The sequence below is a fragment of the Syngnathus floridae genome, chromosome 5 (assembly GCF_059516105.1).
Source record: "Syngnathus floridae isolate MCC-2025c chromosome 5, RoL_Sflo_1.0, whole genome shotgun sequence".
In the NCBI taxonomy this organism is placed as follows: Eukaryota; Metazoa; Chordata; class Actinopteri; order Syngnathiformes; family Syngnathidae; genus Syngnathus; species Syngnathus floridae.
This window is the reverse complement of record NC_142417.1, coordinates 2270978-2298072: the sequence shown is the minus strand read 5'-3', so window position 1 is coordinate 2298072 and position 27095 is coordinate 2270978. Positions and strand designations below refer to the sequence as shown.

The window sequence follows — 27095 nt, the reverse complement described above, 5'->3', positions numbered from 1 at the left end:
GGATGCTTTGATCAACCCCGCAGCCTTTTATCAGCGTGCATGCTCACCGTCATCAGCAAACGGGACCTGATGATGTCAAGCTCATTGTTCTTGAAGACTCAAGGAAACATCTCTGGCTTGAAAAGTGCTTTTATTTTGCCGTCAACAGACAAACAGTTGACCTAATTTCTGAATGAAAATATAAACAGCGGTACATTGATTCTCATCACACAATATGTTGTGCAGTCATTTGCAAGAAGCTGACACTAATATAAAAAAAAAAGCACAGATGACTTCTTCTCTTCCAGTTGTGCAGAAAGGGGCCCACCTGAAACAGACAAATGGGAAAAAATTAGAATAAATTCTGGATTGATCATTTTTATTCGAACATAAACCAACACAGCACATACAACCAAACTTCCGAGCGCACCGTAGTCTATCGGTAACCTATGCTAGCACGGAAAATTCGCGCAGGAAAAATTAATTTGAAAAAAAAATCATCAGGAAAATAAAACGTGCTTTGTATATATGTTGTATATGGTAAAGTAGAATTTGCCTCAGCTAAACTTGCCACATAAAGTTCTCAAACATGCTCCGCCCCTTTTCGACGCTACCTGAGACTCATGTCAACCGTGTGTGTATTATTTTGTCTGGAGGGGAAGAACCAGTCGACTTATGTCCCCGGCTCACAGTAAGATCCTCCAATGAAAGGCCTTCATGAGCTGTGAGGTCCCAGTGAACTTGAAGGCCAACAATAGCGGTGGACATTAGCCCCCTTCCGCACCCTCACCTCACTTTTCTCTCTTTCTTTCTGCTGCACTTCTCACATGTATTGTCTTACATGATATCCTCTAGAACATAGGTGTCAAACTCAAGGCCCGGGGGCCAGATAGGGCCCGTCACATCATTTTATGTGGCCCGCGAAGACAAATTGTGGATCGACTTCACGGGTCAAAAATAAAATTGCAAATTGTCTTCACTTCAGCTATTGCTAGCAATTTCTATGACAATTCATTTTTTTAAATTGTTTGACCAGTTTTTACTCGACTCTGATTTCAAAGCTAGTTATTCATCAGTTTGTTGTGATAGAACCACAGCGTTTGGTCCATCACGCCTTAATTTTGGGTGAGACCCCTTATGGAATTGAATTCCCATGAACCTCCAACTGGATCACCCGCATCACCAAGTCCTCCTCAATTAGTTCCACCACACCTGCCATCCACTTCCCTCCAAGCAACATTATGCTACTTGTGTTTTCTGAAACTATGGAATCTTAGGCCCAATGTGAATATAATGCCTCACTTTTTACAACACGGGAGAAAATCAGTAAATATGTCTCCAACGTCCTTGTCTGCAAACAGCTGATGCAGAACAACATCAATTTAGATTACCTTCTCTTCAACATTTCCTAGCGGGTTCACTTCAAACCAGATTTATCTCGTCGTGAACTTGAAATACTGAAAGTCACTCCCCCGTACATGATAAGTAAGCAACTGCCCTCATTTCCCCAGAAATTCAGTCGGTCTAAAAGTGTTGTGGCTAGGCTTTCTTTTTTCCGCAAATGCCTCTGATGCTTAGCTGACAGAACAGAAGTGTTCAGGGTTGGCAGGCGGCGGCTCCCTCGGCCATTCACGGGCAAACTCAGCCCATTTCCAAAAAAAGATGAAGGCCAGCCAATTCAGACGAGTCAAGTGGCAGACCGTGCCTGCTCGTCGCACATCCGTCCGATAGCAGCTGATGGATGACGTCTATGTAGATTCTCATTCATGGTAATCAACTGAGGTAAGTGGACTTCTTGATGTTTCACTGATTTTTGCAAGTATTTGACTAAAGGTGATTCCAAATGGTTTCATGGAGCAAAAACAATAACATCCTAGAAGCAGCATAGCTTTGGTGAAACATGGTGGCTGCAGGATAAGCAACACTGGGCTTGTTTTTATTCAGTTCTATTTGACGCTTTAGTCATGGTGGAAGCACTTCTGAAGGTGTCATTTTTTTTTTTTTTTTACAGCAGAATAAAAGAGAAGCACAAAAAGATGCACATGAATTGCCAAGCAAGTCAAAAATATAACTGGCACACAAGGAAGAGAAGACATCTCTTCACCACGCCACTTTCTACCTTTGTCAGTTCCTCTCAACCTCAGGGAGACATATTCTTTTTCATCTGTCAGTATGGATGGAAACATACATGTTCAGAAAGAAAAAAAATAAAACACAACAATAGTCTTGTCAGCACAGAGGAGGCTCCATGTTTTGTATGCTCCAAGCAGTGCATTATGTGCTAAGTGTCTCGTAGCCCCCCATACAGTAAATAATGAATGCTTCTCACTTCGGGGACCAGCCATGGTTTACCTGTATAAATGCCCTTTCTGTGTCTTTGGAGAAATGGCTAACATTAAAGGATGTGGGTCAGATGATTTCATTAGCACAGCATTTCTCGACGTGTCTCCTTCAATCAGCGCTTTGACAAGAATAACGTCACTCAAAAAGGTCTGACGGACGCTTCCGTGGTGAATTCTACGGTAAAAGGGATGCAGAGGCTGCTGATCCATAGAGGCGGAGTCTTTGAAATATAGCCCACATAAAAAAGAGGGCAGAAACAGGAATGCACGGAAGGGGGAAAGTCACCTTTGCGATCTGCTGGATATCCTCGACGTGGCAGGCTGGAGGGTGGCGTCAATGCAGGAGGTCTTCATCAAACCTAAAAAAAATGAAGACATCAGATTTTACGTAGGCGTAAATTTAAAAGAAACGTCCTGATTGTTTCTCTGGAGTTGAGTCCAAAGTCCAATTTGGATCAAATGAAACTTAAAGTGTGTTAGAATGTAAGTAAGTCTCTTTTGGTCTCCCCCTCCATCGGTGCTGACACTGAAAGAGTCTCAGATGTTGTGAATTATTTACTTGATTCACCATTCGGCCCTTTAACCTCTCAGAAAATGCACAGGGCTGTCAGGGTTAAAAATATACTCCCATAGGATCTGCTTCAGAGAGTGTGTGTGTGTGTGGGGGGGGGGGGGGACTAGAAGGTGCATTTAAGGATATATATATATAAAATAAAAAAACAGTAAAGCACTGTCCTATCTCCCTCCTTCTGTCTCATCTGGAGAATCTGGACTATTAGGACACAATGTGTGACTGGTTGTGACAGTGTGTATCTGTTTGTCAGAGTGATTCTTGATCTGTGCATTGTGACCTCAAAGAGTTTCTCTTATAGTAGATGAAACTCTGTTGCGTACCAGTACAATGTCGTCTCTCTTAAAAAATGTTTTCATTTTATTTTATACATTTTTGACACTATTGTCAGGGCCGTAGCTAGGTGGTGGCCATATACACACATATATATATATATATATATATATATATATATATATATATATATATATATATATATATATATATATATATATATATATATCCAAATAATTGCTTTCACAGCAAGCAAACAACAGTTTACAGTTTCTTGAAATGTTACTAAATATTAGTTTGAACGTGCTTATATTGCCTTGAAGTTGTTTGATCAATTGATTTACATCCCATGTTTAGAATCATATATGTCATTTTGCATGTGTCCCTCAAATTTATTTTTCCTTTTGGAAAAAAAAAATCAGATATTGCCTCTGATTATAAGTATTCATATTAGTTGCATAACGTGAGTAAATATTAAGTCATTGAGTCAAATAATGTATGACGGGCCCTTCTAGCAACTGAGTGAATATTAATGTGATTGAGTTGTGGGCCTGAATGCATTTGTGCACGCACACATATAAATATAAATATTTGAATAAGGGGTGGGGGGGGGCAAACACGCATCAGCGCCAACTCGACTGTGGTATGTCCCTGGCATACAGCAGTGTTGTCATGGATACCTCCAGACACATCCGCCATCCTATGAGCGGGGGGGATGCTGCTGAGCGCCTCCGAGGGGTTGGCGCCGATTCTCCTGCACCCCCAAAGCCCTCACTCCCCCAGCACCCCCCATACGGAATCCCTATTCTCCCTGAAATGTGGCTTAGCATTACAACTGTTCTCTGCTCTGCTGGTTGACTCTCTGACTTTTGAATTTTTTGCAATGTTTGGACAATGATCCAACGGAAAGTGGGACAGAGTGACGAAAAGAAGTGGCAGAATAAAATTCTTTCGCAAACAAGCCAAGATAGATGTTGAACAGAGGAACTATGTATGTGTGAGTGCGTGCGTGCACCTTAGGGGAGGGGAGGGGTGGTGCTGGTGTGTTAGCCTAGGGGCTTTGGTTAAGCCCATAGTTCATCCTGAACTGATCCTTTTCATTAGCAATAATCAATAATTCAACATCGCACTTGCTTTAATGGTTTAATGTGGGCAAACCTTCACTCTGCCCCCCCCCCCCCCCCCCCCCACTTCTTAGCCTGTATTCACTGGCACAAAAGCAGGAATAAATCGTGCACATGACATCATCCCAATTGGCTCTACTGAGCTGTAACTTTTTACAAAAGCCACTTCAAGTCTATGTGGCGCTATACAGTAAAAAGAATTCTTCTACTCTTGAGATGGAGGAATGAAAGGGTTAAGCTTTTATGATGTGTCCCCCTCCTTACCTCTTCTCTGCCCTCCCTTTCATATTCTCCAGTATGGCTGCACATATGCTGGATGAAAAATAATCCCCTTTGATTGGAAGGCTAACTTGAAGTGTCAATTATTCTTATGAAACTGACGGTACAGTTTCTCACCTCTGAAATGAGGTGGAGGCCCAGACGGGTGTCTCCAAAACATCTTTCCCGCAACCCTCTGCCTCCTACTCTTGATCTTTACCTCTTTGGGAAGATGTGGATATCTGCATGCATAGTGTGCAAACTGAAAATACTATAAAACAAGACCGTGATATCAAATGGGCCATAAAAGTGTGTGCCAAATAGTTCAAATGAATATTTGAATGAGTGAATTGACACTCAGCTTGTAAGCGATCAAATCTACTGACTGACTATGCATTGAATAACTCACGATTATTCTTAGGAAGAGTAGACAAAGTATTTTGGCCTCTCAGCTGATGTGATGGTTTAAAAAAAAAAAAAAAAGCCCAAAACAGGATGAAACAACTGGCTGTAGAGTTCAGTTTCACCACAACAATGGCTTACATTCACTCCCATCCTCAACACACAAGCTTTACCTCAAAGGGTGTGCAAAGGGGGGTGGAGGGGGGAGGAGGTCGAGTTGGGAGGGTGTGTGAGTGCGGGCATGAAAGGGGTGTGTATGGTGATATTTTAGACGATAATGGTGCTGCTGGAGAGATTAGATGCTATCTGACTAGCATGTTTGTTTTCAGCTGCCGGCTTGAGCGAATTCATGGCCGACATCATCAATATCAACTTCCGCTATGACTGCAATTTAATTCCCGTTTGAATGTACAGTAAAAGCCACAAATAAAACTTAGATGTTCGAGTAGGCTTTCTTCTGCTTTGGCAGGAATTCCTTCCACCTTGTATATTACTCCAGTTCCAGTGAAAGAAAAAAAGTTCAACTTTAGTTTCCTTCGACCTTAACACATTTCCCTTCATGTGTTTGGGAGATAACAAAAAGCCTCCAGTGATGCATGGAGGTGGCGGAATCTTGCAACGTATAAACTGGATACTGCCCCTTACTGACTTCTCATTTTTATATCTTGAAAAAGAGGTTCTTAATCTCAGTGGGAGCGAGCCGGTTAAATAAAGGCTAACTGACGTAAAAGAAGATACGCACAAACTCAACTACGAACATTAACCGGCAATGCTACAAATCGCACGGCCGACAAAAATCACCCGTAACGTACAGCTGAGATAAAAAAAAAAAATCCCCATCTCGCAAATTCTGCAATATAAATCAACCGATTCCCTCCGATTATTTTTCTTGGTCCACAAAGAACAGCTAGGCATACAGATACTTTCTCCTAACTTTCCAAGACTTTGCTAATGAAGCTGAGACTGGCAATTTGGTTCAGTAGTTGAGCATAGAAATTAGTTGCTGGGTGAACTTGTCAGCGCAAGGAGGAAATTTCCCTTCCCACCCACCAGCGGATATCCAAGTCGACGAGACGCCTAAATATTCCTTTTCACAAGAGTGCACTGGGAATGCCCGCTCTCAGTCTGTCTGTCTGCTGCGTCTGTTCATCTGTCAGGACGCTCACTCCTTCCCCCCCAAAATTCAGCGTCTTGTACCTCAAAAATCTTAAGGCTGGTTCTTTTGAGATTGTTGTGCTGGACCATCGAGAGAGAGAAGAAAAAAAAAAACAGCTACGTTAAGGGAAAGCGATCTCGGGCTCTTCTCTGGCTGTGGCTGCTGGGTTCTCCTGGGAAACACACAGCTCATACAATGGATAGAGGAGGCCTTTTGTTAGGTCTCTGGGAGCTGCAGGGCTTTCTCTGGATCAAACGTGTGTTTGTGTGTGTGTGTGTGCGTGTGCGCTCTCGCAGCATTTCACTTCCATTGGCATACGAGCGGCTGGCAGAAAAAGACTGCACATGCAAAACGTGCACACGCACGCACACACCTTCGCCCACACTCCGACGCGGCAGACTTTCCTTATCTGCCTAAACTCAGTGTAACAAAGTAAACTTCTTCAGTCTTTTGCCGTATCATTTTCGAGAGTGGAAAGACGAATTTGAATCGGGTGAAGCCACATCGGAGACAACGGTGACGTGAAGCACTTTATCGGGATTGCTTTTGTGTCAGACTATATCCCGAGAGGCTTATGCAAAAGTCTGGGATAAAACGTTATTTTACCTTGATGGGTATGATGATGTGTCACCATTTTTTTATGCTTTACTTTTGACTTTGGAGCAAATTGGTACCTTTTTCACATTTATTGGATTCAACTTGGCAACCAAGATTGGATTGAAAGAGAAAAAAGCTTTAAGCTGTTTTATTTATATTCTTTTATTTATTTATATTATATATAAGGCACATCATTGTCACTCAATAATGACCTAATTATCATGAATTTATACTGTATTTCATTGTTATGGCAAGAGACTGTTCAATTTGGGTTTGATGAAAGACGTTGTGATGTTAGTTTGGGCTGAGAACGTTGTGGCAAGCCTGCATTTAAGTGACTTCTTTTTCTCCTGTGTAGAACTCCTGGGAAATCTTCTCCCTGAAAAGAACTCGCACCTTCTCTGGGACTCCCCCTTTTCCAGTCCCACAGTTTCCCACAGACCCCCTCTCTCTCGTCTCTTCTGTCTCCGCATCCTTCCCTCACTCTTCCTCACGGCAAGCCCTTCCCTCCCTCCCTCCCTCCTAAGTCTCTGCCTTGCTTTCAACTCCAATTTTAGGCACAATGAAGTTGTTCTGGCTGACAGTTTGGCCGGTAGAAGTAAGTGTTGCTCGAGCCCGCTGTGTGGCCCTGAAGTGGGCCCATTCTCCCCCTTGCCGGCTCAGTTACCGAGTGCTTGGCTGGTGAGACGCGGAAGCCGCCTGTCCCCCACGCTCCCACCGTGACCCAAACAATTAGCCTCAAACCGCAATTAGGCTCGCTCCCATGCGCCCACGCGTGAACGCCGTGGAATATTTCACGTTATGAAATAAACGGCGTCGTTGGTGTCGTTCGCTCGCTGACTTCAGCTCTTGCGCCGTGTGTCGCTGAGGATTCTGAATCGGGGTCATTCGGAGAGACAAAAGCCCGCAGCCCTCTCTCTTCTGTCGCATCGACTAAGCATCAACAACCTGGACTTTCTGTCACTAGCCTCTGCTTTCCTTCTGGTTTTCTATTTGTGGGTCCAATGGGTAAAAAGGAACAGAAATCAACAGAATAAATATGTCCATCCACACAAATGTAGAGACTCACATATCTGAGAAAGTGGCTTTTTGGAGGCCCTGGTGTGGGAAAGAGGGGGGGTGGGGTGGGGTAGGGGGGACCATATGTCCAGGCGTTGAATATCAGTTGTCTCGCCTCCAGCGCGCCGCCGGACCACCATAACTTAGTTTGTCTTCAGCACAAAGTTTGGTCCAAGCTTGGCTGGCTTCGTTAGGAAGCTATTCTCTGCGGCCAATGAAGCTCAACGGACCGCCAACAAAGGAGCTAATCACACCCACTGCTGCTACTCCCCTTTTTAGCCTCGCTCCCCTCCTTCCCACTCTACCTCACCTTTACTGTGATTTAAAAAAAAAAAACTATTATTTCTATGCAGCCGAACTCTTCAGTAAGTAGAAAGCAAAATAAGAACTCATTCAATGCCAACAATAGTCCTGTCAAGTAAAAGGTTAACAGCGCGGGGCAATCTGGTGCAAATAAAAAAAAAAAAGCTACAGTACATAATAGCAGCCTGACAATATTTGTATAACAACTAAATGATAGTGTTTTCATAAGTTACCACCTGCAGCTATTTGCATTCGTCTCACCTGAGAGTATACGTTTGCAGTCGTCTAGCTACAAATGCGTTTCTTCCGGTGTGTGTCCCCGTCAAAACAATCGGGGTTTGAATCGGTTGATGATTTTAGAGGTAACACAACAACATCATCAAAAGAGGAGTCGATTGACCAATCACAAAATTCGAGCCAAATTTCAACCTTCAAAGCGCAAGACACGGTTTCAAACACGTACAATCCACACTATGGCAATACAAACACACAACGTACGGGAAATGCCATTTATCGTCTTTTCGGCAAAGGTCAAAAGACGAGTCGGCACCCATCTGAGGCACTTTGAAGAGCAACAAAATATATCTCCCGATGCACTCCGACATCAAATACTTTACAGATCCCTTGAATGGACATAGGGATGTGTCTTCTAATCATCGTGCATTATTTTGAAGTGCTTTTTCATTGCATGTTGTCCACAAATCCAGGAGCCTTTTGCTTCCTTTTGTGTGTTTGTGATTGTGTAGCTTTATGTTGCATAGTGTGCTGGTGGGATTCAAACAGTAAATTGTAAACACAAACAAAATCAGACATGGTAGCATGGCTGAATCTGTCACAGGGGTCGGATATTGGTTTTAGCATGACTTCATTACTTTTGTCTATTGTTTGTTAGAAAGCGAAAATGTTTGACGAATAATAATCACGAGGATGACGTTCACCTCACAACTCGTCGCCAAAACTTTGGACACGTAAGAATAGATTTGGCCAGTATAGATTGCCGCCATTATCTGGGTGCTGTTTTTCTAGATGACACACACTAAAAGGAGACAATATGGAACAAAACGGATAAAGAAAATTCATCTAAATGCCATGTGATTTGCTGATGGGACCTGTGGGAAAATTTTGTCTGCAATTGTCAGCATTAGTCCAACTTTAGTTGTCAGAGGCCATTTTCCCAGTAAGGCTTACTAGTCAGAAAGGGGAGAATGCCATCCAATACAGGAGTGGTAGAAAGAAATAGAAGATAATAATGCCGAGATCAGGTGAAGTCAAGTAAAAAATATTTTAGAAAGATGGAATGGTACTAATAATTCCTAGCAATTTTCTAAAAGTGAAGACAATTTGTAATTTTCGTCTTGACACATGAAATCGTTGCACAATTTGTCTTCGCGGGCCAAATAAAATGATGTGGCGGGCCGGATCTGGCCCCCGGGCCTTGGGTTTGACACCTATGGCCAAGATGCACTGCACCATATTGTTACGAATATTTCGCCTCTATGAAGTAGGTCAGTAAGGTAACCAATTATTTTGCAGCACGACAGCAAAGAAAAACGCTAACGTCTCACCGATAGCGTCAATCAAAACCGACAAACAACTTAATATCGTGGCAGATTAGCGTTGCCTCACTCTTCACGGATCCCGCCTAGCAATTGTTGCGACCGCTGGCGTTAAATGTGGAAAAGACGGACAAGCGAGGTCACGCAATTTAACTGTGAATGAGGCAGAACCGATAAACAGAGTTGCTATAGTCTTTTTTTTCTTTTGCTAATTGATTGCTTCTACTAACGCGAGGATAATGTATTCTATTGTGAGCATTCTTCGCCCGTGTTCATTAAGCCAGGAAGCAAGAAAAAATCTTTTGTCTTGTTTCTTGCCCCCGTCAACCTTCTCCCTCGCTCACCGGCTCACCCCCACCCAGGCCTCTTTCACTTCCTCACTTTCCTCTCGTCTCTTCTGCACCGGGTGGGAGAAGGTGACGTAAAGGTGGCATGACTGCCAAAGCATCCCTCGCCTTCCCAAATGGACAAGCAACGAGGGACAAAGTACGGAATGGAAGTACGGACGCGGACGTACACGTCTTGCCGTCTTCCCTTTTCAAAACCTCCCTGTGACATCCTCTGCTTCTGCCAGCTCCACACACACACACATGCAGCCACACACACACTTTTGACGCCCCTTCTTGCCCCATTTTCACCCAGCTCCCTTCAGAGCTTCTGCGATGCTCGTCCTAATGAGAGCTGGCGGGACAATGGCCACATTGTTGGCCATGTTTGGAAAGCCCGTTGTGAAACAATCGTTGTTTACCCGTGCATCAGCACAGCCAAAAGCGTTCGTTCGTTACAGCAAGGCCGAGTGTGATGAAGTCCTTTTCACAAGTGCGACAATGAGCCGAAGGGAAAAGGCTTCATCAATTATTTGGAGCGACACTACTTCCCTTGTCTGTAATTAAAAGCACATCGTTTATGCATGACGCAAATCTATTGACATCGTCACCAAAGTCTATTGGATGAAAATGCTCAACAAAATAAAAATAGTCTGCATTGATTGTTTTTGATTGCAATTCGACCAGATGACCTTGGTGAAGCTAATTTCTTGATTTAAAATCCACATTAGAATTGAACAAGCTGCAGGCAGTGGCAGTATGACTGACTGCATGAAATAAGGGGAAACTCTTTTGGGTGATGGCCTCAGATCATATAAAAGAAGTAAAAAAAAAAAAAAAGATGGAGGCATGGAGGGAGAGTTATCAAACGGATGCTTGTGGCGGAGACGTAGTGAATCAGTGGATTGACAGCTCTTTCACTCGGATGCATCCCTCAGCGCTTGCGGCTTGTTGCGGAAATATGCTAGCAGCTCTATGCAAAGCAGCATCATGAATATGCGCAATTAGGTGGGACTGGTGTAATTTTTCTGGGTTATGGGATGCGACGCGTGCGAGGCAGAAGCATACATCAGCATAAAGAAGAGTGACAAATGCGTACTGCTCGCCTTGGCAATAAGGCTTTTTACACGTTACGACACACTTTTCCTTTCATACACTTTCACAGCTGCATGCAAAAAAGGAAACAATGCGATATATATATATATATATATATATGTATACTATATATATATATAGTATTATATATAAAATATATAATATAGAATTATAAAACCATTTTATTTATTTATTTATTTATTTATTTATATTATTATTATTATCATTATTAAAATAGCCTAGCAATAGCTTATCTTATTTATTTAGACCATAGCTGTTCCTAACATTTTTGTCACTCTGCAAATGAGGTGACCATAATCAAAGACACATTTCTAAGTTTGATGCAGTGCAGATATCGACATTGTAAATATCTGAAAATCTCCCGACTCGTTATTGAATTGATGCAATGCTGACAATCAAATCAAGGCACAATTTTTGATTAAGGTCTGAAAGTCATGCAAGTGTACTGGGCAGTGGGCATATGTTAGAATTTATCCATCTTGGAATTGGGGACCGTGGAGGTCCTCAAAGACATCACTTGCCAAGCAAAATGGTTAAATATACTGGGAATAAGTTTTCCATCTTGTTGGCGACTACGAGCTGCGGCTCAGTTAATGAGAAAACTCCAGCAAATTTCACTACTCTGCTTTGTTGCGAAATACTTTTTGCTTTTTTTTGCCACCGTATTGAATTACCAAGCATTCATTTATGCGTGTGTGTGTGTGTGTATGTGTGTGTGCGCGTGCACAATTCAATTCAAATGAACCTTTAAAGGAGCTGTACATATGAATGCACAATAAGGACAGGCAGATGGGAACAGGAGCACTGACAAAAGCATCTATTAATAATTGGATCATATTTTGCACACTAGCACACACACACAGACACACACACACATGCACACATGAATATATCAATGCATGTGCACTTCCACACACTTTTCCAGCCCTTCACAGGGAGCCAATTTATAGATACTGTACTGAAGCTACCCTCAGCAACCCTCATCTCTCTTTTTGCCATGCCCCTGTCCACCACACAAACACACACACACACGCACACACACTGTGGCACATTCGGCACCACATACCGAAGGGGAGGACATATCGCTCATAGCACCCAGGAAATTAACTTGACATTTGATGCAGACAGAAAATATATTTCAGTGGGGGAGGAAAAGAGGGGGAAAAAAACAAAGTGTACCAAAGCAGAGACAGCATAAACCCATCCCCCCCACCACCACCACCCCCAAACCACCCCCTTAAGCCCAGGGACGCATTCAGGGGGGGTGGATTTTAGCGATCTGCAATGCAGACGCCACTGGGTGCCCACGGAAAATGAGCTTCATCTTTTGCCTGTCCCTCTCGGTGTATGCTGTCTGTGCCCCTTTTGTTTCCATCTTTTATGATTCCTGCATGCCCTCCATTTTCATATGCACTTCCCCTCCCCTTCGTCTTGGTGCCTTTCTATTAAGAGGCAAGTTGCAAAAAAGCAACTATGTGTGTGTGTGGTGTGTGTGGGGGGTGCATTTAATAAAGCCACACAGACGAACTAGACAATAAATCGTGTGTAGAAATTTGAACATTGATCTGAAAGTGTCAGAAAAAGATGTGCAATCATCATAATATTAATATCCAAATAAAAAATGGTCATGACACAATAAGTGAGGCTAAAGATGTTTTAAAAAGATTAGCTTAGCATTTAGAGAGGACATTGCTGCTTTTCCAAGCCGCGTGTACAATTTAATGCGAGCAGACTTGAAGATAGCGCACGGCGTGGTCATGCATAATCCGACAAGATTAACGATCACATCCTGGGCCTTTCAGTAGTCTCAGCGAGGAGCCCCAAACACTGACGAATGGCACGGGCCGCAATTAATGCATCATTATGGACGTATGTGCTGCTCACACCTTAACAACACACTGCAGGAGCAGCCAGCTTGTGTCGCAATATCCACCCCATTAGACATGCGGGAATGTTAACATCATTATGCGCAATTGTCAGTGCCTTGTCTGGGACCGCAGCCCCCCCAATATTGTCTGTGTATGACGTGTTAAAAATAGATTGGTGCAGTTATCCGCACATCAACTGTTGGAAGAGTATGTTCATTTTATTGCAAATAATGTTATTATCAGAATTATATGCAATTCAGCATAAGAGCCAAATATATCGACAATATCAAGACAGATAAGCCATTTATAATAAAACTCATTTTACACAGAGCCACAATGTTGTGCGAGTCATAAAAGTGAAGGTGTATTATTTATAACAAATGTGAAGTGACATTTAGAGAGCCAAATAGATTTGGCACGTTCTGCATTGATGGAAATAGATTTGCCTGCTGTATTTTTGGGGGGGGGGGTGTAAAAATTCCAGTAAAAATGTATACAGGCAGGTTTATATTTGAACGTAGGCTTGTAAAAATCAAGAGTTTTATTTGAATCAGTTTTGGTGCTGTATTTTTCTAAACTGGTGCACTCAACATATTGCATCATCCTAACACACACGCACAAAGCAGGCAGCTTTATTTTTCTCGCATTTTTTTATGGCTAAATTCCTTAGTGAACTGCATTTTGATTAATTATTAGGAAGAATTACACTACTGAATAAATAGCGAAATGTAGACACAGAGTCGGTTTGTCCTACACCTTGTCTATACAAAGTCACTGGCATCCTTCTCTGCATGTGCAACCTCCTCCATCCCACCCCGCCCCTCCCCTCTCTGTTCCTCGCTGCGAGTGATTTGCATTCATTTGCATGATTTCACAATGTGCATATCCTTTGTTCTGCTTGTGTGGTGATGCACAAGAAAGAAGAAAAAAAAACAGTCTGCTGAAATCTGCTTGGATTTTAAGATGCTGTTTGTTAACTGCTGTTGTGTCTGCTTTGATTAAACATTTTTACTAAAGCTACAGTTGTATGCTCATAGAAAAATCACAATATGGCGCATGAGGGGTGTGGATGTTTTTTTTTTTTTTTCCCTCTGCATGTAATTGACATTGTGTTATCGCTAAGAGTATAGGCAGCATGCGCCGTGGCTAAAGCATGCCATCCCTTCGCGAAATATGCACATAGAAATAGATGGAGAACTAAACAATACACAAAGAATAGTTCAAACTATTTTTTCCTTTTAGAATCATTTCATTATTATGGATTTGGAGCTTTTTTTGTTGATGTAGGATCCGTTCAGTTGTTGGGTTTTGACCATTAAGACTCACTACATGCAGGGCATCCTTTGTTCTGTGTTCTTGTTTATCTTACCACACGTATTTCCAAATATTAAATAAATATATAGGAGCTGCTCTTTGTTTGTTCATAGCTGGCCGGAGGTGGTGATGGTCAACTATTATTTTAAGTAAAAAGAAGTGGGAAGTGTGTGTGACATATTTTTTTTGTTTTGTTTCAACTTTAACCATTGAGGTCCATCTTGTTACTTCGACGTGATACTCGTAATAATAATTGAAACATTCGCTGTGTATATTTCTTTGTAAACATTGACATTATCGCTTTCAATACAATCACCACGTCTTCTCGATTCAATATTCAAATTTGCCCAAAACCTATAACGACGTTACCCACCGCTACGAGCGAATAAACATTTCTTATCTGACCAGATGGACTTATTAAAGCCATTTGTCTCTCTTCAGTGACATCAAATTTAACATGTAATAATGACGGACGGGCCTAATTGAAAACCAAGTATGTCCTCCACGGGACATAAATGAGACCAATTAGTGTTACTGCATGGATTTCTTCAGCCGCAGGGAATGTTTTTAAATCACTTCTGCACATTTGTATTTGTGTGTGTGGGTTACTGTGATTACGTCCAATCGGCTTCCTCGTCTTCCAGACGTTAGCATAAAGCTCGCAAGTGGTCACGGGATGTGATTGTGCCCACAATCACAAGCGGGCAACGGTTCTTTAGTCATTCACCATGTCCTCTGAACCAAAACTAACATCTCCGATTGTGCCCTCCACACACGGGCTAGCACACATCACACACATCAGCAGAGATGAGCACACGAGAGAAAGCAACAAAATAAATGTGTTTTGTTCATTACTTTGGAGATCATTTCAAAGGGTTAAAACAACCATGGTATACTGGGATTCAAAATGAAAATTTTTGGAATTGGGATGGAAGGATTTCTATATTATATAATATTTAATATGTGCTTTTATTATTTTGGAAAGTATTCAATATAATTGTACTGGCAATTCAACTCATACATGGATTTAATAGTTTTATCTTACCTCAGACAGGTGCAGTGAAAAGAAAATTCCACACATCACATCGATGTCCTCTTGCTTTATGGCGTCCTCCGCAGCTCCGGTTCTTCATCACTGCAGCAATGAAAGATGAGGATGTTTAACAAGCAAACATTTTGTGCAAAATCATAATTTTGGAAAAGAAATGGAAGGTTGATGCATTTTAAGGTTTCGAATCCAACTTTGTTCATGTTTAAGTGTTAAGTGTCACTACACTTATTAAAAAATAACATGCCCAAAGATTGAAGCAATGCTAACCAATTTATTATTAAATCAGCATTGTGCTTAATTTTTGCACAAGTACTGCCACACAACTTTAAAAGTAATGTATTAGCACACGAGCTAATTCTAATGCTAACACAACAATTTGACAGATTACAGATAACCAAGGGAACAACAAATGAATGATTTTCCTTGCTTCCAGTGTCCCAGCAGTTATTTTAGTAGTTAGTAAGATAAAATTATTATATGGAGTACTTTTGCTTTGAGTGTATAGATGTGGCAAAGGAACATTTTGGTTAGCGTTTTTCCTGGTTAAAATAAAATATATTGTTTTTCACCGACTATATATTTTTATTGTGGTGTCGATTTAGAAAATCTCAGCGGAAATATTGCAATCAAGGATTTGCCACTTCCTTTTGTGTTCCTATGAGTCATCTCTAATATGATGCACGTGCAAAACAACATCACCACATGATACCTTTGGTTGAATAATAATTTATTCATGTTTTAGATCATCAAAAAAATCACACTGAGGAAAACCAAAACAAATACATTCCAAACTGTGATGAGCAAAGACTTCAACACATGACACATACTGACAGACATCTTTATCTAAAACATATTCTTCTCATTCCCCGGTGTAATGTTCGACTTGTGGGCCGACCTCACCAAGTGTGGGTGTGTATGTGTGTGTGTGTGTGTGTGTGTGTAGCCCTACGGCAGGGTTTTGGGGGAACCATTCTCCACTCCCACCTTACCTTCCCTGCATTTTCTCTCCGTTCATTCTCTTTGCAGCTGGTGTAGAATGTTTGATCCCATCAACCCCCAACACGCCCCCCCTCACCCCCTATTCCATGCACTGTGCGTTATTTACCGTGTTGGCGGCCATACTTGCCATCACCAACGATTCCAAGATTGCAACGATGCACCCCACGGTAAACTGTCAAGTTCGTAGCGATGTTAATGTCTCGTCAACACGTATAAGAGGGGACTAAACTAAGGCTAAACACCTGCGGAGACTTGTTATTATAGAAGATGGAAGGTGGCCTTCAGTGCTTCATTATTCTTATAAGTCCAGGTCTGCTTTGACAACTGGCTCCCCCTCCCGAGCCGCCTGTCTCATTTCCTTCCCAGTACCAATCCATTAGCAAGCGCTAGGCTCAAACAAGCAGCCGTTTAATTATTGTCTCTTTGTTGGCAGCACGCCTGTACCACTCATCATCATGGCAGAATGGGGGGGGGGGGGGGGGGGGGGGGGTGTCACGTTGATAATGTGCATGCAAAATTCGACAGCATGCATACGCGATCATACACCGACTTCTACTTAATCATCCATGCAAAGGTCCGAAGAAATGTAACACATCGACGGAAACCTGCAATCCTCAATCTATATAATCAAATAGTGGTCGCTTCAATATGTGATGGGTTTTGCGTTTACGTGTGCGCGCCTCCAAAATAGATGCATTGTGTGGTACAATTCAAGTCGAATAATTTCCCGCACATTCTTCTTTATACATTGCCTTAGGAGCACTTCAAGATGAAAGAAAATGCTAATGCTCTAGCTGTATCTCACTCAGTGATGTGTTTGTGCCATTTATATATATATTTGTGTGTGTCTGTGTGTGTGTGTGTGTGTGTGTGTGTGTGTGTGCACGTGGCCTAAGCAAGCACTTTTATGGTAATTAACAGATAGGGGAGGTCGGCCTCCGTCTGTGTGTGTGTGTTTTGCACAGTAAGAGGGTGAGCAAAAGTAGAGGGCAGATATACATGTTTTTATAATACTGTCATTTCCTTTGCTAGATAGTGTCGTCATTTATAAAATAGAGAATTTCCCTTTAGTGAAAATACACTTCAGTGAAAATACATAAGAATTCATAATACAACCGTACTTGAAAGCTATTTTTTTTCCACAAATAAAAGCCCTTTTTTTTTCTTTTGATAAAGATTAAAATATCGGGTTCAGATTTGCCCTGGAAATCCCACGATAGCAGCATTTAGCTTCGCGAGCTAACGAACAGATACACGAAAGACTGACATCTTGCAGGTGACGGTAATCGAGCATATTAATCCATGCAAATGAAACGCTCAGCCGACCGCTGTAATTGAATATGCGACTTTTCCGACCTCCGCCTTGCCGTCAATAGAAAATGTGCATGCAAGCACGTGTGTATGCCAGCGGACATTTTAGGTCTGCCCTTCTTGCACGTGCTACTGCCAAACGCCTTAAGATGGTGGCACCTTGAGGCGGCGCATAGAGAAAGCCAAGCTCCTCCTCGCAGTCCCCGTTGCTACCTTCCTCCAGCACGACAACGCGGGACGGGCCCCCTTCTATCCCAACCCCGAGCCCCGCGTTATAAATATTTAATTCGCAGCCCTCTAATAAGGATATTAAGGCGAGTACATCCCCCGCCCGGGCGTATATGCATGACTCCTTTCTCATCAAATTTACATAAAAGGGCCAGATGCTAATGCGAGCGTAGCAACTCCTGCTCACTATTCTATAAGCAGTGCTACTGGCCCTCCAGTCCAAAGTAGCCGTATAATTTAAATGGTGAACACCATCATATATTTTTCAAATCCTTTGCTGCATGCCAAATGTAAGCAGGCCTCCATACCCCATGCTTCAGAGAAATCGGCTTTCCACTTGTGCCGCTGCAGAATTTATTATGCTTCTGTTAGTCCTTCCTGAACCAATTTTCAATACAAATAAGGCTTTACATTTTTCATCCACATTTTTTTTTCACGATATACAGAGAGGAGCTCATTCCGTATTTGCAAATGTTAAAAAAAAAAAAATGATACTCGCATATTTACAGATTGTATAATACGACAATGGGACAGACCAATTGTGGGCATACACACAGTATAGTGAAAACATTCAGTAAATAGCATTTTGGGAGTGTATGCGCTACTGTTTTGTAATTAGTCCAGGATGAATAATGCAGCGGCAGAAAATATATTATTTACATCCTTTCATCTGCAAGGGCGATTGAAAACGCATTTCATGGCGCAATTATACTAATTTATTTATACACCATAGTATTTGCATAATCAAAAGTCAGTGGAGCACAGACATCCGAGAAGCCATGCATGGCAGCCAGCTTTAAAACCAAGTGTAAAAATAGCATTTTTAGGCACAGATTGTGATTGGGCATCACTGTTATGTATATATTTTTTTAAATTATTTTTATCAACAAAAATCCCAGTATTAGTATTAAATGTAAAAGGGCACCGCTTTTGTTAAATATTTGTGGTTGTGCCTAATACCATGGCTTCTGATAAGACAAACTAGATTTATTTAAAAAAACGGTGAGGTACTATCAACTATATTATTTGTTATTTTTCTTCATACAACGGTGGGAGAATGCCGATTAAAAAAGCAATTTTTAAGCCATTACAATAAATGGATTGTCATTCATCATCACTTCATCCAATCAGGACGAGAGCATCCACGTTGTGTCGGAAGCACGTGACTCCGATGCTCACAAATGACCCGAGGCTTAAATTCTAGGCTTCGTTCACCAATAAATTTAAAATGAATTATTTTACACATCCTACGTTAAACCAGATCCTTCCACCACATAAAAACACAACCTACTGACATCCAAAAGAGATCTTTGACAATACAGAGATGAGAAGACTAACATGTCGGCCATGCGCCGCCACGCAATCATCAGACGGGGGAGGCTCGTCCGGCATGGCGGAGCACAGCATGCCCGCTGCTTGCAACAAGACGGTCAAGTGGCCATGCATGATGTCATTAAAAAGGGCCTGAACACTGCAGCATTCCTCACTGGATTATTGCAAAGTATGACGAGAGCGGCGGATGACGTCGTTTGAAGTCAAGTGAGAGCGTCAGATGCTTTTTGGTTGAGTTCCCATGCTTACTTAACTTCTCGTGAAAGTCCAACATTAGAGCTAAATATGACTAATGTGCCATTCAGACAATGAGGAGGGGGTGGCATTCAACACACACATGCAGAGCAGGAACCTGGCCCGCATTGGCAGGAGCTGATGCTGCCATGCGCACGGTGATCTCACCTACCGTTGCCGTGGCGACACCAACCAGAGGGAAAAGCCTTATTGTGTGTACGCATGCGTATGTGCGACCGTGATTGTGACAGAAGCCGATGGAAGAGGAGGAGGGTGAGGATGAGGGCCTGCAGGAATTCACATCGTGCCTGGCTTGTTTAGGGGTTCATGCCTCATTCACTTACTACCCCCTTTTTCCAGAAGAAACACACAGACCTTTCAATTATTAAGGCAGTAAATTCAAAATGGCGCTGCCGATAAAAAGAGCAAGCTTTTAATAGAGCGGATGCGTGACGACGACGTTGATCAGCACGTGCAGACACATGCCATGTTCTATCACTACGCATGCACTTACCCTTTCTTTTTTTTTTTTTTCCCTCAAGCAGACAAGCAAAGTAAAGTCGCCTTCCTAGCAGCTGTTATTGTTGCATTCTATTAGTGATGAAGAGCTAACTCAGACTATAGGGGTCATCTGCTCATCAATGGGTGGTGGTGGCCTAGGCTCGCTCTGCAGCCATGAATGCACTGAATTCATTAGCCCTGGTGCACAGATGGTGTCTGGCTGCCTGTCTCAAGTTCAAGTTCATGTCCAGGAGACACACCCACACACACAGGCAGATAGATAGAAAGCCAGCGAGAGAGAGAGAGCCAGCTTAAGACCAGACAGACAGACGTGGTTGAACGAGACGTAGCTATTGTTCCCTTTCATCAACGTGATGCAGACTCACTCTCTGAAGAGGCCTGGGTCAGCTAACTGTGGGCAACATACAGGCAAAACTGAAAACGGCCGGGTCAAAATGAAGATGTTTTTCAAAGCTTTTGTCGAGCAACCACATCCCCCACCTATGTCGACTTTGCAAAAAAAATAAACATTGCAGGGAGTTGACACAATATGTAACAAATGATCACTCAGATATGGGCTATTCATATGCTTCATGAGAGAACTCAACCAAGGCTGTTCCACATTATGTAGAAGCTGCAGTGGGCGAACGCCCCGTGGAATAGTGTGAGCACAGAAAAAAAGCATTCAATGTAAAATAGGCCAATTCCCTGGTGGATGAATATTAAAAACACTTTCCATGGTCACCCTGGGTTTGCAACCATATGACGACTAATGAGGGTGCTGGTGTGGACACCAAGAAGGGCAAGGACAAGCATGGCTAGGCAGATTTACGCTAATACGGGATATGCAAATGGCGTCGAGCAAGAACATTTACGCATTTCGAAATGAAACAAAGTAATGATTTCAACATATAAAGACACAAAGGAGTTTAAAATTGAAGAACACACACACAAGGCTAATTTCTGAGCAAGTCTGATCATGCAAGTGTGTGAGATGAGATGCTGCTCCCTCTTGGTAACAATACACCTCGCCATTCAATTACTTTTGCTGGCTGCAGGGATGAATCCTTTGGAATATTTACTGGCTTTAAATCAAACATACGCACGTTATTTTTTTCCCCCTCCAATAATAAAGTGCAAATAATTTTAAAAGGATAAATGGAATTGTGAAGACAAATACATGAGATAATGCTGGTGCAGACAGTGAGGGAGGCCAAGTGCTTTAGCGAGCTGTGGGTTGACATGGAGAGTGACCCCCCCCAACACACACACACACGCACATCCATATAATTTGAACACTAGCCCCTTTCATAAAGCATGCTTGCGCTTAACCAGTGACGATTGTTTTACTCACAACAGCTCAGGCCAACTTCCTCTACTGTTCTCTCAGGCAAATAACCTGCTTTTTTAGAAAAGACTTTTGAAGAGCAAACTTCCAATTCAGCCAATTGATGATTTAAAAAAAAGTCAAAATATGGTTCACTCAAACTTTACAATGAGGAATCAATTAAAGATGACTTTGTCATTAAACAATCTGTATGAAAGGTCTCCACACCAACAATCACAGGAAAACAAAAAAAGTCAGTTCGAGGGTGTCAGGGATCCCTAACTCCCCTGTCAGGTGTTTGCTGACCTTGTTTTGCTACATAAAAGGGAAAAATATTAAAAATGCTGCAGTGTAAAGTGTCAATCACACGATTGTTCTTTTTTTTACCTAGATCTTATACTGACCCTCATACTGTTCATAATGCCAAAATTCACCGAACATCTTGACCTGCCTGATATTAAAAGACCGAGTTCCAATTCCATCAATGCACAATACGAAGATGTCAGCCCATTCAAATTTCACAAGGTACCTAAATGTCTAAGTGCAGTGTGTTGAAGTGGCGCCATATGCAGTGCAACTCTTTCAAAATCACTCCGACTATGACTAAGGTAGAGGCCACGTCATTATGCATACAACTGGCACATTCGTGAGGCCTTCAAAGACCGTTAGTCTCCTCCATGTTCCCCTCTTTCTTTGGGGATGCAGATGAGTAGGGTGCACTTGACATCTTTTCATGACAACTCCCCCTACATTTATTACACCCACCCACCCCCCTATTCCAAGCCCTGTCATATTGGGCCTGGTCATGGCATTGCCACTTGCCCCCACCGAGCGTGGGAATGGGATCGTCCAGCCGTTCACATCTCCTGCACTGCGGTTAACGGAATCAATTAAGTCCCCCTCGCCCTCCCAAACACAGCCACTCTCCCCCTCTTCTGCCAGCGCAGTCCTCCTCACACCCCCTGACCCTCATCCCTCCTAGCCCCCAACTCTCCACTTTTTTGTCAGCCTCCCCCTCATACATCCTAATTATTAGGCCCTTGCTCTGGGATGCCAGCGTCGTTTCCTGACCTGACTCGAACATGCAGAAATACACTAAATGTAACTAATTCCCCCGTAAAATATAACCAAGCGAATATTAGGATGGTTGATGTGTGCATATAAGCACCGTATATACACTGTCTCATAAATGATAAAGTTATCAGTAAATAACAATTACATTGAATATATAGATTTTTACGTGTCAAGTCCAGGAAAAATAAATTGGAAAAAAATAAATAAATGGTGCATGTCCTCGATGAGTCTGGAAGTGGTTTTTACTTTCGGTTATCTAGCTTTATGACGAGCAGAACACTCATACAGCTAGATAACCAAAGATAACAACCCACTTCCTAATCTTCTGCAATAATCCACATGCACGCCTCCGGTCTCCAACTTTCCATCTTTTAGAATTCAAATAAATAAAAGCAGGAAAAAAAAGACATCCTTTTGAAAATCACATTCTGCCTTATATTCCCTTTTTTTTGCCATTGCTGGTCACTATACAGGATGCAAAAATTCTTCCATGCGAAAGAGGTTGAAAAAAAAGAAATATAATCCCAATGTTAATGTTATAGTCACTTGACATGAGGCAATATGAGTGAGTTGAAGCAGGCCGGCTATAGAGTGCAGTCATCCTTGCACAGGGGCCCTCATCTGCAATGCAAATAAGCCCGAATCCCACAAAAGACTCGTTCGCCTCTATTAAGTCGTTGTGGAGCAGCCATAGATATCCTGTGAGGCCGGAGGAGAACCACCACGCAGGGAAGGCGTGAGGAGGGAAATCCGGCTTCCCCGTGGAAAAGTGCAACCACAGCGCAGGGAATAAGGACGCTAATGTTTCAGATTATGAAGTCGCGAGCTTGCTTTGTGAGAGTCAGATCGTCCGCGCAGCTCCAACCTACAGCAGAGCTGGAGAGCCGCTGCCTCGCAACCTCGCAGCCCCGCAGCCCGAGGGTCCCATGTGCAGGCGGCGAGCATGCTCCCCTCCCGCTCTGCAAGCAGTGTGGAAGTAAAGGGGCCATCCCCAAAGCTTGATAGGGAGGCTGGACAAAATATGGACCAACCCCGGTGAGGTCAAAGGCCTCGGACCACGAGCATGTAAATACGGTGATGTCATGAAAAAAAAAAAAAATGCAAAATCACACCCCCACCGCCTTCTCATCCTCCTCCTCATCCTCGTCCCTCCTAATCCGCCCGCGCACACGTCCGTGCTGAAGGGAAAACGTCCGCCTTGTGCAGCGAGCAGCACCGCGCACGTCGTTTTTCTCCGCAAAGATTTTTTTTTTTTAAATTTTACCTCGTGATGGGAGCGACTGTATTGCGTTTGAATGGAGGAAACTGAGATAACTGCGACGATATAGAGGCTGCTTTTACAAAAGCAATATTAAACCCTCGCTTGCTGTTCCATGCGTCAAAATCCTTATCGCTTCCATTTTTTTTTTTTTTTTTTTGCGCATCCGCAGCGTGGACTACAATGGCACCGTCGCCTCCTTCAGCGTGTCCGTGTATTACTCGTTTCCCCCCGTGCACATGGCGAAGTGTGAGTAGTTGGCTGGACATCTCAGAATGGATGAGAGCAAAATATGGGAAGTATTATTTTTGCCCGGGCATGCATGCTGCTTTTTCGTTCATTTCAATGCCATTAAACACGACATACACCAATCAAATCTCTTAATTTGTGAGTGACAATCAGATTTATGTTTGTCAATCACGTCATTCACTTTTCATGAGGTTCCACTCACGCCAGTGTCGGAGGTGGGCGGAGCTAACTCGGCAGGTGTAAAAAGGAGCCAAATGATGCACTTTGACAATTAAATAATAGACTTTTTAAAGCCAACATTATGTTTGGATTCTCTTATATTCTTGCATACATTTATCCACAATGTGGCTTCTTCTATATGATGCACGCAAAACATGAGAAATGCATCCAAAAAGCATGAATACAGACATTTTTTGTTTAGTTATATTTCTGCAATCTTGAATTAAGACCCCCCTTCATATTGTAAATTATAATGATCAATATAGAAAGGCCAGCTCATTAAGGCTCCACAACGGGCCTGTCACGAGCGCGCACACACGCGCACAAACAGGTCACGTCATCACAAGGCATTATTAAAAAAAGTTGAATAAAACAATTTTTTGAAGACATAAATACGCACCTATAAATGCACACGTTTCTTTGTGATGCGGATGACGAAATAGCACAACCGCGTGTGACGTTAGAAGTGGAACTACAGGATTTGGTTTCATATATAATGACGATTTAAGCAATTCGATCTGACTTCATCTACATGCAGCATCAAATATAGTTATTATAACGTAATTTTAATGACGCAACGCAGCCATCTAGTTAAGTGCTACAATACGAGATTACTACAATTAATTTCTTATTTGTTGTGAAAATGTCAAGCAGTGTAGATGGTTATAGAAGATAATTTCAGCAATCTCAAAGTGGGTCAAAACCAAAAAGACCTTTACAACCCGAAACTTTTGTTTTCGCCCGAAACCAATGCGTGCACAAACGCCGGCACCACCAGTTCTATTCTATTCACAAAACAAGACGTAAAAGTTGCACTTACTTCCTACAAAGGTGAGTCAAAAGAAGTGAGTGGTCCGTGGTGTCTGGTCGTCAACCACTATCCCCTCAAATATCCCGTTGAAAAAATAAATAACGAAAAAGGGAAATGGGGTGGGGTGGGGATGGACACAGCGTGCACTTTGTAGAATAACCTGCATTTGAAGCATGCTGCAGCCGCTCTGAGCACAGTGTGATCATATCCCAGGCACATGATAGACGGAGTTGGGGGGAGAGGGGGAGGGATGGATGCAAAAGGGAGGGGGTGGGTGCTGGTGGGGGGGGGGGGGGGGGGGGCACAAGACAACTTTCCCATACTGCCACCAAATAGAAGAAAAAGTTTTCAGTCGGTTGGTTGGGTTGATGATCATGGTGGTGGGGATGATGATTGGCGAGGGGGGGGGGGGGGGGGGGTCTGCGCGAGGACGTGCTCAGAAATCCAAACAAGTGCCCCCCAAGTTCTTTTGTTACAAAAATGTGCTTCTGCCACCCCCCATAAATTTAAAATAATAAAAAAAAAACACCACGCCAACGCACAAAATACACTCAAATTCCATTTTCTATGCTACTTATTCTGGGAGACTTTTGGTCGAAAGGCAGACTGTACCCGGGACTGGTCGCCAGTCAATTACAGGTCACAAGCATTCAATTTCACATTTATATTGTTAGTGAATGTGTGGGAACTGAACCCAGGCGACACATGCATAATACCAACTCGTCAGTCAAATAGTGAAGGAAGCACAAAGGGTTTAAATAGCGATCACATTTATAGTCGTCGTGTAAAGTTCCAAGATATATAAATATAACAAAAACAGGTAACCCATAGCAAATTTTCTTGTGGGTAAAATAAATGTTGTGATGACTGGTTTGCTCAAATATTAATAAAGAAATGTTATAGATAATATTTTTTTTTACCAGTATGACATTTTTTTTATTAACTATTGTCATCATGTGGCAAATGTGCTCTATCATTATTATAATAACGACTGAAAAAGGAAGCCCTCCCTGTCTAATTGATTCAGGCTATAGTTAGGTTGCGCGTGCACGTCCAGTGACGTCGAACGCGCAGCCATATTTAAATACGCCAAGGTAATTAGCCAACCGAATATGCAAATTCAGCTCCAACTACCCAGTCAGTGTGCTTGCGTGGCCGCAGACGGACTAATGGTCCACCCTTTAGACTTTTTTTTTTTTTTTTAAACAAGTGGGCGTTTAAATATACAGCATTGTCTTATTGATCTGCTTTGGACCACAATGAAGAGAAGTAGAAGAAGACGAGCGGCTCCTGCATGCGTGGAAACCTCGAACAAGATTTTTTTCCCCCCTCCTACTGAGAAGACTGCACGCTGCCACGTTCTCCGACGCGGTATTCTTATTTTCAATATGAATGCACTGTGATTTAATCGCTTTGTATTTATTGACGCACCTGACTATTTACCGATATTTATTTCTCACAATGATATCATTGCTGTTAAAACGGTTAAATAAAAGCGGGCTTTTTAGGATAAAACAGCTAAAATTCTGAGATTTAAAGAAACGTTATTCAATGATGCAAATGAGCGAGAAATAGTCACATGGGGTGTAATCTAGCAAGCATTTCTCCAACAATGGCGACGCAGAAATGACATTTAAAAAGCCATTCAAATAAAACAAGACATGATTTCAAAAGTCCTGCTTGTTGGGAGTGCAGTGACATAAATCGTTTGCACACAAAATTGTAACTTCTATCCATTCACTGTTCTCATGCCTGCCATGAAACACATTGTATTCACGTGACCTTACCTCTCATGACAGCGTGTTGAAGTTTGCACACAAAGGTATGGGGACGTAAATCATGTCGCGTCGTGCGTGGCTCATCACAAGTGGTCAGCGACCTGGCTGCGCCCTAAAGAGTCAAAAAATGATGATGATGATGTTTGCATGACAGGTTTGATGCCCACCTTGCACATTTGGATGCTAAATTTCCCCATATAGGATCCCACTACACACATTTTAACATAATTCCAATGGTTTGGGATTTTTCTAGAGTTTATGGAACTGTATAAATTGTGTTTCCCAATTTTGTGATTGAATATAATGTGGAATGTTTACATTGCGTCTTTTTTGGTTTAACAGAGCAAATGTTTACTTACCTTTGTTAACGCAGCTCGTATGGACAGAAATAATGTAGTCTACGGCCCTGGAATCACAGTATAGCAATTAAGTTAGAATGAAGATTAATTGCTTTTCTCAAATGTTCAATCGTCAGAAAT

General features: G+C 42.4%; 1 long non-coding RNA gene across 1 annotated transcript; it reads right to left on the bottom strand.

Annotated features, from left to right (window-relative positions):
* Nucleotides 1-111: 111 nt before the first annotated feature.
* On the bottom strand, nt 112-25045 carry LOC148397387 (uncharacterized). The gene is made up of 4 exons (XR_015858680.1): nt 24848-25045; nt 15290-15379; nt 2608-2680; nt 112-307 (listed from the first exon to the last, which is right to left on the bottom strand). It is a non-coding gene; the product is annotated as an uncharacterized LOC148397387 (long non-coding RNA).
* Nucleotides 25046-27095: the final 2050 nt, after the last annotated feature.